Below are 10,203 nucleotides of genomic sequence, written 5' to 3'. Positions count from 1 at the left end.
ATTTTTGAAGGTGAACATTAAAATATAAATAATTGTAACATGATTTCATTAAAAGCAAATTTTGTATTTGGCATACCAATCATTTCAAAGAAATTTCTGAGTGCCCCTGAACGTCTCTGAACATCAAACGAGTCATTGATGGATTAGCTCATTAGCTCACTCTTCTTCCTCTGTTCAGGTAAGACGCTGTCGAACTCTGTCTGTCCCAAATGAGAAATTTATGAACTCTTAAACACTGTTGCTGTTTAAATCAATGACATAAATGGTTTTTGACAGCAACTGAATGAACGTAAAGCAAGTAACAGCTAAATATCTTGTTCTGTGAGCCACTGTAACATCTAACGTTTTGACTCGCTATTGTTAGCATCGTTGCTAACGTGAAAGGGTCGCTTTGTAAAGCGGCTCGGATCAATGGAGAGGTATTAACAAGTAATATGATCTAAAACTAATGGTTTCTTCTTAGTTTTAATCAACAATTCTAGGCCATGTTCGGTTTACTAAAGGAATAATGAATAATGTTAGAGCTAATGTCTGTTTCTGAGCGTTTATCGTGTGTCAGTTCAAGCTGAGCCTGTCAGCCGAAGGTATTTTCATGGAGACTCTGTCATGAAAGTTCATCCATCCATCCATTTTCTATACCGTCAATCCGTTAATCGGGTAGCGGGTGGGCTGGAGCCTATCCCAGCAATGAAAGTTCATGTGACATAAAATAATAAACACAGACTCAGTAAAGCTCACGAAGTAAACAACTGGTCCTATTAAATAACATGCACCAGCTTATGTTAATGTCCCAGTAACTGAGACGCTATAGTAAATCTATTTAAATTCATGATCAGAGAGACAGGCAGCTGATAATGAGCAGTACTCTCCCTCTGTGTTCTGTGGTTCAGGTATATTCAGTCTTTATACTTGGATAACTAACTGACTATGTGTCTTTTCTCAGACTGAGAGAGAAAATTGATTCAGATCCCTGGTTTGGCTGGTAAGTACAGAGTTATTGTAAAGTTAAACAGACTGTAGATCACATAAGCTGACTGAGTTAAAGGGGAACTTAAGTATTTTTAAACCTAGACCTTATTTCTGGCATGAAATACGTTTTTCTACTCACCAAGAACAGTTTGGTGAAAGTTGGCGTCCTTCGGAAGCTATTTAGATAATATTGTGTTTCCAGTTAAAGTGAGTCTCCCATGTCAGCAGAAAGTATTTATTTCTGCATATCTCCATTTTAGCTGTAATGTTATATCTTCATTTGTACATTTTACTGTGCTGTTGCTGTGGGCGGTGTCAGTGATTGACAGATAAAGCAGCCAATCACAGCAGCTCAGCACATGATGTTCACTGAAAGGCAGCTGACAGAAGATGAGACTTTGTGCTACTTCTAACTTTGTCTCATCAGTCATTTTCTCTGGAAATAAAGCTGAAATGACAGCACAGCTGTGCTCTTTACATGATCTGGATGCTGATGGAACAGCTGAGTTAGAAAAGCCCACAACAACAGCAGCTCCATGTCCCAGTGACACACAATTTAAGCTGCAGTGTCATTACATGGTGTTTTATTGTCTCCCTGTTGGTGAACCTGCTGTGTCCTCAGCTGGAAGAATTTAACTGACAACTCTTTTTTCCTCCTTTCTTTAGACTACCTGAACTCTGACCCCTGCTCCTGCTCCTGACTGGTGAGGACAAACAGTTAGTTCTTTGATGGATGTGTTCCTGATACCTGCTCTGCTTCCTGTCTGTGTGCAGCTGTGTAACATCTGGCAGACCTGTCCTTCTCAAACTGCATGAATGAAGTGAAACATTGATCATTAGTCAGAGAACAGATTTCACAGCTGATGTGTTACTGCTCTGATTTCCACCTGATCTCTGATCCCCAAAGCTTTGGATGGTCTCTGTGAGCAGAACTGGGAAAGTTTCCATGTTTCTGATCATGAACACATTCAGCCTCTCTGAAGTGATCATCAACCGACAACATTTAACTACTTAAAGTCCACAAAAGTCTGGACCAAAGCTCATCCTGTACAGACAGGAGCAGAACCAATCAGCTGTGAGATCAGATGATGTGTGTGTTCAGAGTCTTCTGATCAGCTACTAATAAACTGTTTCTCCTCTCAGACCCAGAGAGAACAGGACCAGAACTCCTGCTTTGCTGGTGAGTAGATTTCTAGTCAGTGAGGTTCAGTTCATCACATCACTGAGTGTAGGAGTGTTTCACATTTTAATCAGTGTCTTTGTGGTTTATCACAACTGCTGAGTTGAATATAAATGTAGTAAAAATGGTAAATGGACTTGTACTTGTATAGCGCTTTTCTAGTCTAACTGACCACTCAAAGCGCTTCACTACATGCCACATTCACCCCACTCACACACATTCATACAGCACGTCTTAAGATACATAACTACATGCTTTTTCTAATCATTCACACACATCCATACCCCCAATGATACACTGGGGGAGCAACGTGGGGTTCAGTGTCTTGCCCAAGGACGCTTCGACATGTATCCTGGGGAAGCCAGAGTCGAACTACCGACCTTCCGATTGGTGGGCGGCTGTAGCTTAGGAGGAAGAGCAGCCGCCCTAAAAACAGAGCTGTAAACACTGACTGGAGTCATGTTAGAGCCATGTGAACTGAGCTGTTCTGCCTGTAAAGTGGATCAGAACAGGTCCCAGCAGCAGAGTCTAACAGTTTTAATGGAACATCACTAAAGGCAGACTCTAAAGGTTTTTCTGACAACAAGCTGTGATCAATCTGCTGAAGCTTCATCCTGGTTTATTAATCTATTCAATGAGTTCTTCATCACATCAATAAGCAGCTGTTTGACCCGCCCCTCTCAAACTATCTTTAGGGACTGAAAACATGACTCAGCAGAATAACAACCCAGGACTGGAGCTCTGATATGTTCTGTGGAGTCATTTTGATGTGATGATACTGTCAATCCCATTAAGCTCTGTGATCGACCAAAAACATTTTTAAGGTCCAAAGTCCTCATTAAACATTCCTCTGAGCCAATCTGGTGTTTACTGTGGAGAGCATCTGGATTGTTCTGATGCAAAGACTGCAGCTGCTCTCTGTGGTGGTCTGTCAGGGTCCAGTTACACTGTAATGTGTGCAGAACATGTTGTGCAGTGATCACAGTTCTGTACCTTTCTGCTTCATGTTGAACAAGTCAGATTGGGTCTGACATTCTTTTAATGAAGTCCACATTTCATGGTGTCAGCTGTTTTCACACATCTCAAAACTTCTATCAATGTTTTGGACTAAAAAGTAAAAAAGAAAAAAGTCCAGGGGCCTCATGTACAAAGACTTGTGTGGATTGTGGATTTCCTACTGAAAGATGGCGTACGCTCAAACCAAAATGCCCTCCAACATACAAAAATATCAGGATGTGTGTGCACGCATCAATCTAAGCACATTTCGTTTGTACATCCCAAACAAAGTGGAATTGAGCGCACATGTCGGAGTACCCGACTCCTCCCTGTCCACGCCCCTATTTCAATATGCAAATAATATTTAATTGAGCCCTGCACCTGCGATTCCCGTCTCTGCACAATCAGAAAATAAAGAGAAAAGAATGAGTAAGATGGGGGAAAAAGAATAACTTCACGGAAAGGTGCTACTTTCTGAAGTGGAGGCGCAGAAATGTGCTCTTTGGAAGGCTGTCCTACGATATAAGCAGTAAACGTAAGAGGAGTGGGTGGGAGAGCGTGAGCGAGGCCTTTAATGCTGTGGGGTCTGAGAAGTGCACACAAGCAGAGGTGAAAAAGAAGTGGTCCGATATTAAGGTGGATGTGAAGCGGAGACTGGCTGCCCACCGCCGAAATGTGGCCAAAACAGGCGGGGGAGGGGGGGGCTGTTTGAACAGAGAGCAAAACTATGGGTGACGCTGCTCTGTCAGGGGTGGTGGGTGTGGGAGTGATTACCCCCAAGGTAAATACCTATAGGTACACAAATAGTGTAACTAACAATAAACATATTCATACAGTAACCAGAGCAGAAGTGCGCCGGGGAAAAGGTGAGGCTGATTAAGACATTTCCCACTTTACGCACAGGGTTACTAACATTTGCACACAGAGACGATCAGGGGCTTGTTAGAAAGATCTTAAGCTGTTGTTTAACCAGCAAAAAAACAGCAAGTTACTAACTTTAACCACCAACTATGATACTGTGAAGACGGGATAGAAATTGGGGGCACACATGCTCAATGCACGTCACGGGGAATAATATTAGGACAATTACAAGCAGCGCATGGCTCCTCGCTGTGTTGCGCTCCAACACCGGCCGCAGCTCTGCGCACAGTTCCAGGAGGATTGCCCTCAAAACGGCTGATGAGCCAGTTGTCATCATGTGCCAGCAAATCCTCTCAGTCCCTGAAAACACGCTTTCTTCCAATTGTACCATTTACAATGTCTTCCAACACCGCTAAAGCAGCCATTGTTTTTAATGGTATGCACTGCAACACTTTGCGCATGCTTTTAAATCCACTCATGTAATTGCAGACACATGGGTTCATGTAATTCTGTTCATGTGTCTCAAATGTGCACATCACTCAGTCTGAGGACAAATTGTGTTCACATTTATTTATTATAACACTTTCCCAACATCACCTCTAAGTGTTGCCAAAGAATCAACAGCTGTAGAAAAGTGCTTACGGCAGCCCTGAAGTTGGCATGAGACACCGCACATTTTCATAGTTATTTTGCTCTTGATGCATCTGATCGTTGACCTGAAAAAGACACTTTTTTGTGCGTACGCTCCCTTAATACATGAGGCTCCTGGTCATTTGAAGACATGAATTGCAGCACAGTTTAATGTGTTTTGATCTTTGCTTCATCAAACTGTGTCTAACTGTTATCTCTTTGTGTCTTCCAGGTGTCCTGCTGTCCACCACCTCTCCTCCTTCTCCTCTATCATTATTGGCTGCTCTATCTCTCCTGTCCCATCTCCAAACTCTACCTAATTTATTGGAATTCTGTCTCGTATCCATCTATCCCCCCTCTATCTGTTTTGAGACCTTTGAGAACTTGAGAACTTTGAGAACTTAAGAACCGATTTTCAGAACCTAAGAACCGATTTTGAGAACCTGATTTTCAGAACCTGATTTCCAGAACCTGATTTTCAGAACCTGAGGTTGATTGGAACCTTGTCTTGCTGTTTTTGGAATCTGAGACTCTACTCTCACTGCTCTCTCTGTCCTGTCTACCTCTCTCATACATACTCTGATAAACTTTGAAATTGGAAAAAAAATTGGCACATTTTCATTCAAATTTGGCTAAAGTTTAAAATATTATTATACAAACTTGATTCTTAAAGAGAAATCTTGATCTTGACAGATTTCTAGATAAAATCAAACAGTAACTATTTTGACACTAACTGACAAGTAATTGGCTAATTTTAGGTAGATCAATCAAAAGATTCTTCATCTTTGAATCTATAAATTCCTATCTGAAAACAGTGCTTACAGAAATTTAACAGTTCATTCTTGTTATAGACACAAATAAACACATTTATTAAAGTGAAATAAAAGCACTGCATCTGTTCCTGTGCTGCTGACTCACTGCAGGTTTGTTCATACAAGTGTTGAAATAAAACACATCTGTAAGGAGGATTGGAGTGTCTGTTTGCTGTCTGCTCTGAACTGACCAGACGTGGAGTCCAGCTACCAGAAGCATCTGTCATCCTGCTGCTGCTGAGATCCTGATCTGCATCACAACGCTTCATATATATATATAAGAGCTTTCAGAGATTTGAATTCAGCTTGTTGTCATTAAATCTGTCTGAAACACAGAATCCATCTGTGATTCAGAAGCTAAGAAGCTAATGATAGTGAGAGTACTTCAACAGATTGTAGCTGATTGAACTACTGATCATTTATCTTTGAAGGTTTGTTCATTCTGTAACACACATTACTTTTGAGATCCTGCTAACATTTTCATAGCTGATCTTTTCTGCTACATTTCAGTGTTACAACTGCAGTTTTTGCATAATAATAGTTATAATTTGGAAGAAAATAAAGAACCACTGAACGTAATTCTAACCTGACATTTTAAAAATTGGAAAGAAGTGAAACAAGTTAAAACTTTTAATTGGATATTTTTTTATTCCATAAAAGTAGCTGAGGTTTTGGTCTGTTGGAATCTTCAGATTAAAGTTTAACTTCTCTGTGTCATAATAAACATCTGTTTTTCTATTTGATAAGAATTTTTCTGCTGTTGATATTTTCCAAGGTAGACATAACGTGTAAATCTGTTAACTGAAAAGAGCATTGATACTGATAAACTACACAGAACTACATTTGAAATATCACAACTGTGAATAAAACTTGTGTTGGTGACATCACTACAAATAAAGTTTTAAGGTTCTGAAACTCAGCAACAATGCCAAGGAAGGGTCAACGTTCTCAGGCTCAGAAGCTCAGGTGGCAGAAGGAGAAAGAATCTCAGAGTGAACAAGCAGAAGGTATCAGCTGTCAGAGCAGCACCCTGGTGTCACAGAAGGTATCTTATGCTGAGGTTGTAAAGAGAGATCATCACAGTGATGGTGTGTGTGTTGGAGAGTCTTCTGATGGACAGCAGGTAAACAGCAGAGGTCAGAGTTCAGTTTCTGATGGGAACACTGTCATGAATGCTTTCCAGCATGATAAAGACCAACAGGTAAAGCAGAGTGTGCCTCAGGTATCTTATGCAGACATGGTAAAGAGAGGACGTGATGCAGCTGGAGCGACTCATCAACACAGTGTGAATGTGGAACCTCAGCCATCAGTGACACATGTCTGTGCCTCACGCAGTCAGGCTTCATTAAAATATGGAAAATACAGGAACAGTCAGTGTGTGGCCAACAGTTTGGTGTTTCTGTCCTTTTTTCATGAGAATGAAAAGATTAGCAGAGCAGATCTTGACCTAGTTCTGGATAAAGGTGATGCTGTGTACAGACAGGCCAGAGAAAGGTTTCCTGACAGTGTCCATTTGGCATCTGATGAACTTCCAGATGAAGTTAGTGCACGCAGGTCAAAGTATCAGGTGGACTTCGCTCAGCTGTCGGTGTATGGAACATTTGGAGGTGGAGAGAGGCTTCTCAGCCTTGAACATGGACTGAGCTTTTTGTCATCAGATGTACAGTATGGGCTGCTGATCATGGCAGGGTTATGTGTCGCAGTTTTCAGATGTAGATCTGGTCAGTACGGATACTTTGACCCACACTCCAGGAACAAAGATGGACTGCCACTGTCACCCAGGCTGTTGAACTTTGGTACTGCTGTGATGCTGAAATTCACACATCTGAGAGACATGATTGACAGGATCAAGTTGTGCAATACAATGTTTGATATCCAGTTATCTTGTATGTATGAACTCAAGCCTCTGTCATTTCACAGTGTGAACACATCCAACCAGAGAAATGCTGTTTCAGACACAGGCTGCAGACACACACCTGTTGATGCACCTCCTCTGTTACAGGAAGCTGTCAATGAATCACACAGACACACTGCCACTGATCAGTCTGAGAACATTTCACCAGAAATGTCAAATCAAACAAATGTTGAACAAGTTGAAGTGACAACGTTCCCATCACAGAATTTTCCTCAGAATGAGCCAAACTTATCTGCCTCAGTGATGCCCACTGTTCTTAATGATCTCTGTTGCAATGTTTTGGAGGAATTATCCACTGATATCACTTCTCCAGCATCTGTGAGACGAGAACAGAACACAGTTCCCTGTGCCCAAGTTGAACATGAACCATGTGTTGAAATCATTTGCCCTCCAAATGATGCTTCTCACAGTGGATCAAATATCTGTCACAGTGATCTTCCAGATAATGGTTTGAAGGGAATCTCATGTAATCTGTCCAAACTTAGTAAACAGCAGAGGATAAAAATGAAAAGGAGAATGATGGCAAGAAATATACCTCAGCAGAGAAAAGTGAATAAAAAAAGGAGAGAAAGGGAAATGTATGCGTGTAATGAAATGCAGAGAGAAAAGAAAAGATCACGCATCAAAATGTTATATCAAAAGAATGCAGAATTCAGAGAGAAACAAAAGTCATATATCAGGAGATCTTACAGAGAAAAAGAAGGATTCAGAGAGAAACAAAAGTCATATATCAGGAGATCTTACAGAGAAAAAGAAGGATTCAGAGAGAAACAAAAGTCATATATCAGGAGATCTTACAGAGAAAAAGAAGGATTCAGAGAGAAACAAAAGTCATATATCAGGAGAGCTTACAGAGAAAAAGAAGGATTCAGAGAGAAACAAAAGTCATATATCAGGAGATCTTACAGAGAAAAAGAAGGATTCAGAGAGAAACAAAAGTCATATATCAGGAGAGCTTACAGAGAAAAAGAAGGATTCAGACAGAAACAAAAGTCATACGTCAGGAGATCTTACAGAGAAAAAGAAGGATTCAGAGAGAAACAAAAGTCATACATCAGGAGATCTTACAGAGAAAAAGAAGGATTTTCACAAAGACAAAAGATGTACATAATAAACCGTTACAGACAGAGTGAAAGCTTTCGACAGAGGCAGAGAAGTTATATTACTCAACGTTATGCGAATGACAGACTATACAGAATCAGACACAGACAGCTGATGAAAAAACTCATGAGAAACAGATACAGGAACAGTCAGTCATTCAGGATGATGGATAACATCAGACGTGCTATGAGCATTAAAAGAAAATACAGACAAATGAACAGAAACACTCAAACAGAGACCAGAGAAGCACAGAGTCTGCAACACGAGACAGTTGAAAGCAGATTGATCAATGAAGCCATATCTGTGTTCAGAGCTAATATTAAGGCTGGTCCCACTTATGTCTGCACTGTGTGTCATAAGGCCTCGTTTCCCAACCAGGTACGAACCTGCACAAGGTCAAATTATGGCAAAAATCCTAATGTGGTTTCACAGTGTCTGACAGGAAAGTATGTTCATGTTTGTGATGAAGCCTGCAGAAATGAACCATGCACAGTTCCTGATGAGAGAAGGAAAGAGTGGATTTGTCACACGTGCCACGCTCATCTAAAAAAAGGATGCATGCCAAACCTCGCAGCAGCTAATAAACTCCAGTTGTCTGAAATTCCCAGCGAACTGTCAGATCTGAATATTCTGGAAAGACATTTGATTGCTAAGTGCATACCGTTTGCAAAGATCATTCCTCTTCCAAGAGGCAGACAAAGACTGATCAGGGGAAATGTTGTGTGTGTGCCATCTGAGGTCCAAGAAACAGTCAATGCATTACCCAGACTGAGGAGTGAGTCTCAGGTGATGAGAGTGAAACTGAAAAGACGTTTGTCTTACAGAGGGCATCAGCTTTTTCAGACAGTAACCTGGCCTAAACTAGTCTCTGCATTACTGAAACTGAAGCAGGTTCATCCAGAGTATCAGGACGTTACTATCAGAGATGAAGCGGAACTCTGTGACCCAACACTTCCTGATGATGATGATGAGGATGATGATGAGGATAGTGATGTCAGCATGGGGGAGGATGACTATGATGATGCAGATTTGATGGAAATTGACATGTGTGAGAGAAATGCACTGTGTGAGGCAGAAAATGAGCCTGAAAATGATCAGAACTGTGAATGTGAACAACCACAGCAGCAGAGAGATGATGGAGATGAAGGTGATCTGCCAAATGGAGGGTTTGCTTTAGAATCATGCCTTCAGCCTCTTGACATATCAGAAGAGATCCTCTGTTACAGTGATAACACTTATTGTGTGGCACCTGCCCAGAGAAATAGTCCAGTTAGCTTCTTCAGGACTCCAAATTTGGAATCCATGTCATTCCCTGTACAATTTCCTACGGGTGAGAACACATTGGACCAAATGAGACACATTAAAGTCAGTCCAAGTGGATATTTCAAGTCAAGGCTTTTTAATGTGGATGATCGTTTTGCCAGAGACCCAAACTACTTGTTCTTTGCACAGTTTGTGATAGAGATACACTTGGCTAATAACAGTATGACGATACAGCTGAGAAAAGGTAAAACAATGACCAGAGATGGACGCATGATAACCTCGGGCATGTTACAAGACAAACGAGAGGTTGAGAGACTGGTGAGAAATAAAGATGCAGTCAGATTCATGCAGCCACTGAGAGGGACTCCAGTATACTGGGAGAAAACAACTAAAGATTTGTTTGCCATGATCAGACAGTTGGGAACTCCGACGTTCTTCTGCACATTTTCAGCTGCTGAGTTCAGATGGCCTGAAGT

At 41.2% G+C, this 10,203-nt stretch overlaps 1 long non-coding RNA gene across 1 annotated transcript; it reads left to right on the top strand.

Annotated features, from left to right (window-relative positions):
• Nucleotides 1–939: 939 nt before the first annotated feature.
• LOC140269402 (uncharacterized) lies at nt 940–5,674 on the top strand. The gene is made up of 4 exons (XR_011907617.1): nt 940–982; nt 1,636–1,673; nt 2,113–2,149; nt 4,869–5,674. It is a non-coding gene; the product is annotated as an uncharacterized lncRNA (long non-coding RNA).
• Nucleotides 5,675–10,203: the final 4,529 nt, after the last annotated feature.

Source organism: Leuresthes tenuis, unplaced genomic scaffold, assembly GCF_036924035.1.
Source record: "Leuresthes tenuis unplaced genomic scaffold, fLeuTen1.0.hap1 SCAF_14, whole genome shotgun sequence".
NCBI lineage: Eukaryota > Metazoa > Chordata > Actinopteri > Atheriniformes > Atherinopsidae > Leuresthes > Leuresthes tenuis.
Note: the sequence above shows the minus strand (reverse complement) of the source record. Positions and strands in the feature narration are given on the sequence as shown.